Consider the following 7,134-nt stretch of genomic DNA (forward strand, 5'->3'; position numbering starts at 1 on the left):
TCCAGATCCGCTGGTGGCTGTGTATTTTCCCCATTGGTTGGGGTCTGACCTCACAATCTCATTCAGTTGACTAGTCTGAAAAAAAAAAAGCATACAGAAGAAGGGGGTCACTCTCCAAGGAGAAAAAGGTCACTTCTCCTAGAGGCTATACAGATCAGGGGACCTTGGTTTTCCTGGGTGAGAAGGATTAAAATATTTGCATAAAACTCTTACAAAAGTGGGAGAAATAAAAAGATTTTATCATTGTCCTAAACAAAATTTTATAGTATTTGATAAAAAAAAGACTCGTATTTGGTATTTCTTATGTATACATACACATGGACAGAACCAAGCAGCATGGGCCAAGTTGTGGTCCTGTTTGTCACTGTCCGGTTTCCATCCTGTCTTGTAAGGCTATGAGGACAAGTTGTAAATCTCTCCTGGGGACAAGTTCCTCCTCTGGCTGTCCCCAACTCTCCAGCCTTTTCTCCTCTCCAGAGGAGTTCTCCTGGGAGAACTCTAGTTTCTTGGAGTCCAGTAGTCTGATAACCAAAGGAAGGGACTCAAGGCAGGCTAAGAGTTGTGAAGGGTCCTGAAGGTGGGTCAGGAGGCGTGGATTTAGAGGCTTGTGAGTGGCTCAAATTCTGTAGCCTCGAGCATCTTAGATTTCAGGCTCCACCTGGCGTTTTAAATAAACTTGGCCTTTTTTTGTGGCAACTGATAACAAGGCTGTAGAGACCAGCCTGGCAGAGAGTGATAGGAACAGATGTAGCAGAGGACTTGGAGGAAGTGATAAGTGTGGGAGGGGTGTCTTCCGAAAGGGCTAGCCTCACCTTCACCCAACAGCTTCCTAAGAGTGCTCCAAGGTAAGTTATTCGAAGTATTATTCCTTTCATAGACTTTTAGCTTACTTTTGGTGTGCAAAGTGAGCAAGGCCAGGCCTAATTACAACGACAGGAAGTGGAGTAACCGTCTCTCACCGTCTCTCAGACTGGAATAGATGAATATATTCTAAGGAGATCTTTATACCTCCCTTTACGGCGATTGCGTTATTGAAATTCTCTCCAGGAATATCCAGCAAGGAGCTGAAACAGTTGAAGCTCTGGGGGCCTCCAGAGGAGGAATTTGTTAGAACTTGTCAGATGACCTTGCAAGAGATAACCTGGAATCTTACCCTTAAACTGGGAAGACAGACACACACTGTGTGAGTGTGCATGTGTGTGTGTGTGTGTGTGTAGTATGTGTCCAGACTTCTTTTTTCTCCCTTTTCCCTATGGTAGTCAACCACTTGATAAATCTCTCCTTTTAATTTTCTTCTTCTTCTTCTTCTTTTTTTTTTTTTTAGTTTTTTGAGACAGGGTTTCTCTGTGTAGCTCTAGCTGTCCTGGAACTCACTCTGTAGACCGGGCTGGCCTCGAACTCAGAAATCCGCCTGCCTCTGTCTCCCAAGTGCTGGGATTAAAGGGGTGTGCCACCACCGCCCGGCCTTAATTTTCTTTTTTAGTTAGGTTTTTAAAATTGGATTATGGAGGGTAGGTGGCCAAACACGGCTTATAGGGGCCCAAATTGAACCCCAAGTCTGTGGTTTTGAGCTGAAAGTCAGTTGACTTAGTGGAAAAGTATTAATGTTCCCAGCTGTTTTAGGTTGGAAAACAAGATTTGGGCTCTCTTTAGTTAAAGCCTCTTTTTAATCTCCTGGGGCGGTGGCCGCTGCGAGGGTGTGGGGGTGTGGGGGCGGGTAGGGTTGGGGGCGGGTGGGGCGGTTGTTAAATGTTACTAGTTTTTACTCGACAATTCAGACGTGGGTGTTCTTTCCTATCACTTCTCTCTTCAAAAGGATCTAAAGAATTTACTGGTGTTGAGCAATGGGTAACCACAGGTCAAAGCATGCCTCATGATCCTCTCCCTCCTCTGCCCCCGCCCTCCGGTCCTCCCAGGTTAGTCAAGGTTGGAGAATGACGTTGTTAATTAACATTTTTCAGATATAGATTTTTTTTCCTTAGCACTGCACATTTTCTTTTGCAAAATAATGTAAGGCACAGACTAAAGACTTCAGAGAAAGTGGAAAGCAACAAATCACATGCAATTCAAGTTGTACTTTACAAAAAGAAATTTAAAAAGAGTTCTTTCACATTTTATAGTTTGTGCACTTTGGGTGGTGGTAGCGCAGACCTTTAATCCCAGCAATCTGGAGTCAGAGGCAGGAGGATCCCTGAGAGTTTGAGACCAGCCTCGTCTACACAGCTAGTTCTAGGACAGCCAAGACTACACAGAGAAACAGTGTCTCAACCCCCAACCCCTACCCTCGAAAACAAAACCAAACTGTGCGCTACGATTTCTTTACAGCTTTTTGTAGGTAATTTAAATAGTATGTGGAGTGCTGCTAGATTTAAAAAAAAAAAGGTAGGGTGGGGAGAAGGACTAAAGCCGGGGAGTGGTGGTGCACCCCATTAATCCCAGCATTCAGAGGCACAGCTAAGGCCGCTGCACAGAGAAACCCCGTCTCAAAACAAAAACAAAGGGCGCGGGGGTGGTCCTGTAAATCCTCACGGTAAATTTCAATTCTATATTCAGCCAATCATTAAAAACCAAACCAAACCATCAGCATGCCTCTGGTACTGTCTACTTACTTCAGTACTCACACTGCAAAATGAAATTGCAGTGGAACTGGGTCTCCTATTCATTTCCTGAATATGACTACCTCGCTCAGACAGAAGCAGGTGCTTTTTTGTCTTGCGAGTCACAGGCAACAGGTATGTATTCAAATAGGCTTGTGGAGAAAACCAAGGAAAGTGTAACTAGTGAGTTAAAAACTCGAAGAGCGTTTTTATTTTTTAGAAACAGCACCCTTTTAGTTTCAGATGTGTAGAAGTGTAGCCCATCCCGGGCTTGGAAACCAGGTAGCGCCGCTTGGGTCGCCAGCCTTCCCTGCGGGTTACTCAGTATAGCTGGCTCCGCCTAGTTGCAGCTTCATGGTACCCGCCCGAGCCAAGCCGGAAGTTGGTCAGGCTGCCTCTGCTGCTCAAGGTAAGAGTCCGTTCTGTTTTAGTTTTCTGCATCAAGACTCTTGGCAAAGCTTATAAAAATCAGAGTTGACTGGGCGACAGCGGCGAGAGCAGGCACCTGCGTGGTCCGGCAGTCGGGAGGCTGGACGAGGGCTGCGCTCGCCGCCAGGGCTGTCTTGATCTCTCTAACGATTTAGGTTCCCAATGCGCCTCGTGACTTTGACTAAGGAGCCCTAATCCCAAGAAAGGGGTAGTAGTAAGGACAGACAAGCACGAGGGCCTGAAAAGTATTTTAAAAGACTTTAACTTGTGCACCATAAGAAAAATTGAACAACGGCAACTTGGCTTTTACACTGAAAACTAATGTCATAATTTGCCCATGTGAGGGTTACTCTCTGTGTTTTGTGTGTGTGTGTCCAGCAGCCTCTTTTCTTTTCTTTTTTCCTTTTTTTATTTCTCTTTTTTTCCCCCATAATGTCTAAGGTCAAAGGGAAATTTTCAACTAGCTAATGTGCTATCTGGAATTTCTCCTAACACAAGCTAAACTTTAAACTTTCAGTTCAGTTGCATTTTTCCTCCCCTGATCTAAAAGGAAGAAAGGAACGTGGACCGACCCTTTTATACTAGGCTAACACCAAGGTGAGATTTAATCTGTTGGTTTATTCGTAACAAAGCTCGGGTCTGTGGTAGATGGTTTTGTTCAGCCGATAAGTTTTAGAAGTTATTTTTAGGTAAATGTGTCCGTTTTGCTCCACTTTCTCTGTCACACCTCTCTGTTTACACAATGTCAGATTCTCTTGAATTTCTTTTTACAAAAGCACTGTAGGCATGCCTTTTTCTTTTGCTACACGTAAGTCACTGATTGTAGCAGAAAAACGTGATACAAGTTTTTATTAGCTAATAGCACATTTCTAAGAAAAAGAAAACGTATTTCGAGTTGGTAAGATCGGGCAAGATTCCAAGGAAAGAAGGCTATTTTAGCTGGAGACTTGGCTTATGAGCTCACTAAGAAACCCTGGCTGTCCTGGAATTCTCTCTATGGACCAGGCTGGTCTCAAACTCACAGAGATCTGCTTGCCTTGCCTTCCGACTACTATGATTAAAAGTGTGTACCTGGTTAAGGTGTTTTATTTAATTCTCACAAAGTAGCTTTGTTTTGTTTTGTCTTTTTAAAAAAAACTGGTACTGCCTCTGAAAATAAAAAGACTAAATGAGAGTGAGAATAAATAATTTGCTCAAGTGATATTGGGTAAATGGATAGGATCAAAGTAGGGGAGATGGTTCAGAGAGCCTGATGACCATTGTTCAAACCTCTAGGTTGTACATGATGGAAGAAGAGAACTGACTTCTGCAAGTTGTCCGATGACCTCTACAGCATGCGGAGGCATGTAACCCCCACCCCAAATGCAACTTAGAAATTAGAGGACCAATTTAAACACAGAAATACCTTATGGTTTAATATGGTAGGTCATAGGAGATAGCGGTTGAGGGTGTTTAAATGGACACTGCAAATTGTGGGTGTTTTAAAACTAATAAAAAAAGGAAGCATGGCAGCGTTTGAAAAGTGAAACCGAGCCGGGCAGTGGTGGCACACGCCTTTAATTCCAGCACTTGGGAGGCAGAGGCAGGCGGATTTCTGAGTTTGAGGTGAGCCTGGTCTACAGAGTGAGTTCCAGGACAGTTAGGGCTATACAGAGAAACCCTGTCTCAACCCCCCTATTCCCCCCCCCCAAAAAAAAAGAAAGAAAGAAAGAAAAGAAAAAGAAGAACCAAATCAAATTATTGTGTGAGCAATTTAATATATTTTATTTATTTATTTATTTATTTATTTATTTATTTATTTATTTATAGGTGTAGCCCTGGGTGTCCTGAACTTACAGAGACCCCATCTGCCTCTGCCTCCCAAGGGACAGGACTGAAGGTGTGCAATCAATTGAATGTATTTCTGAATAGTTATATAATTTTATAATGTATACTTGTAGTAGTTTTTTTTTTTTCCTCCTAATTGTAAGTTGTGAAACCTGCAAAGAATTTTAGTAAGGAATAGAATTATAACAAATGCTGGGTAGGTCCTGAATGTAGGGTGACACAGAGAATCTCCTATTTATAGGGTCTGGGCACATAATGAGTGTGGCCCTTTTTAGAGATGCAGAGCCCCTCTGCCTGGCCCAGGAGGGCACGCACCTCTTCAGTACAGGTCAGGTGGGAATATAGGCTTAGTGTTACCTGATGGCCAGATTATTTAGAAGATGTCAGAGGTACAGATTTCTTATGACTTTTCCTGATCTCCAAATATTCACAGCTAATTTTTGTTTGTTTGTTTGTTTGTTGTTTTTGTTTTTTTTTTTTGGTTTTTTGAGACAGGGTTTCTCTGTATAGCCCTGGCTGTCCTGGAACTCACTCTGTAGACCAGGCTGGCCTCGAACTCAGAAATCCACCTGCTTCTGCCTTCCAAGTGCTGGCATTAAAGGCCTGCACCACCACCGACTGGCAGCTGATTTGTTTAAAACCAAATGTTTGTCCTGTGCATAAAGTCACAGACCCTGTAAGCTTATGTGTACAGTGGCTCTGTCATGTCTGGCAGATACTATCTTTACGAGGACGGTCCACTGCCTCTGGCTCTTACAACCTTTGTTATATTCCAGATGCCAGAATCTTAGGGGAAAGGAGTATGGCATAAATTTCCCATTTAGCACTAAGCGTGCCACCCTCTCTTATTCTCTGCAGACTGGGCAGCTGTGGGTCCTCATTAATCACCATCTACTGCCAATAGAAGCGTCTTCAATGATGACTGAGAGATGACCTATTTTATGGGTGAAAAGATAAGAACTTAAGGGGCAGTTTGGTACTATATCCATTTAACAGAATAATAGTATTTAAGATGGAGCTAGCCTAAATCCTAGCGTGGATCAGGAGGGATTTATGGAGTCCTACCCTGGCCCCAAAGCAATTGACAACTGATGGCTACTAGAGAAGAGAGAGTCAATTTTCTTCAGGGATGTGGCCCCTTTACTCAGGCTTCTGTAGATGGTCCTACACCCATGCACTTATAGGCAGCTCTAAGTGGATTCAGTGGGTCTAAAAACAGCACATGACACTGGAAGGGAAAAGTTAGGGGAGACAGAGGAGGAATCAGAAGGGAGGAAAAAGGGGGTCCATTTGATCAAAGCATTATATACATGTATGAGATTCTCAGTAGAGAAGTGTGGCTTTGGGCTATTGGATTGTTTCCCACCAGTTTACGACCTTGGCTGAGTTTACAATCTTGACTCTGGCAATAGGACCCAGGCTGACCTGCACTCTTAAAAGATTGCCGCTGTCAGAGAGAGTTTTTGACTATGTTCATTGTGTCCGTTTGGGTATTTTTTTTTTTAAAGATTTTTTTTTATTATTATAATTAAGTACACTGTAGCTGTCTTCAGACACACCAGAAGAGGGTGTCAGATCTCATTACGGGTGGTTGTGAGCCACCATGTGGTTTCTGGGATTTGAACTCAGGACCTTCAGAAGAGCAGTCAGTGCTCTTACCCACTGAGCCATCTCACCAGCCCCCGTCTGTTTGGTTATTAGTCATACTAGAAATTCAAACAAACTGGGTATGGTGGCTGTAATCCTAATACTTGGAAGGCTGAGGCAGGAGGATTGAGTTTCAGTTTGAGGCCAGTTTGGGCTACATAGTAAGTTCTAGGCCAGTGTAGCTTACAGACTGTTTAAAAACAAAACAAAACAACAACAAAAAAACAAATAAAAAACCCTAAACAGACAAACTGAAATTTAAAAAGTTAAGTAACACATGTTAGCTTAATATTTTAATGATGTGTGTGTGTGTGTGTGTGTGTGTGTGTGTGTGTGTATTTGTGTATACATGTCTATATGGCTGTCTTAGTTACGGTTGCTACTGCTTTGACAAAATACCATGACCAAAATGGGGAGGGAAAGGTTTATTTGGCTTACATTTCCACAACACTGTTCATCTGTGAAGGAAGTCAGGACAGGAACTCAAACAGGGCAGGAACCTGGAGATAGGAGCTGTTGTAGAAGCCATGGAGGGATAGTACTTACTGGCTTGATTCACATGGCTTGCTCAGCCTGCTTTCTTATAGAACCCAGGACCTCCAGCTCAGTAATGACACCACCCAAAATAGGTTCA

The 7,134-nt window shown here is 43.1% G+C and overlaps 1 protein-coding gene across 5 annotated transcripts in view; it reads left to right on the forward strand.

Moving 5' to 3' along the window:
- Positions 1-738: 738 nt before the first annotated feature.
- Frrs1 (ferric chelate reductase 1) overlaps positions 739-7,134 on the forward strand; it is a 53,555-nt gene continuing 47,159 nt past the window's right edge. The window contains exons 1-2 of one of the 5 annotated variants that reach the window (XM_031375285.1): positions 3,450-3,623; positions 4,302-4,447. The gene's annotated coding sequence lies outside the window, so the exon portion shown is untranslated. Of the gene's footprint in view, positions 846-2,768; positions 3,007-3,449; positions 3,624-4,301; positions 4,448-5,790; positions 5,830-7,134 lie in introns of those variants that run through there. The other 4 variants (XM_031375286.1, XM_031375283.1, XM_031375284.1 and 1 more) reach the window with 4 other exon arrangements.

The sequence above is a fragment of the Mastomys coucha genome, unplaced genomic scaffold (genome assembly GCF_008632895.1).
Source record: "Mastomys coucha isolate ucsf_1 unplaced genomic scaffold, UCSF_Mcou_1 pScaffold16, whole genome shotgun sequence".
NCBI lineage: Eukaryota > Metazoa > Chordata > Mammalia > Rodentia > Muridae > Mastomys > Mastomys coucha.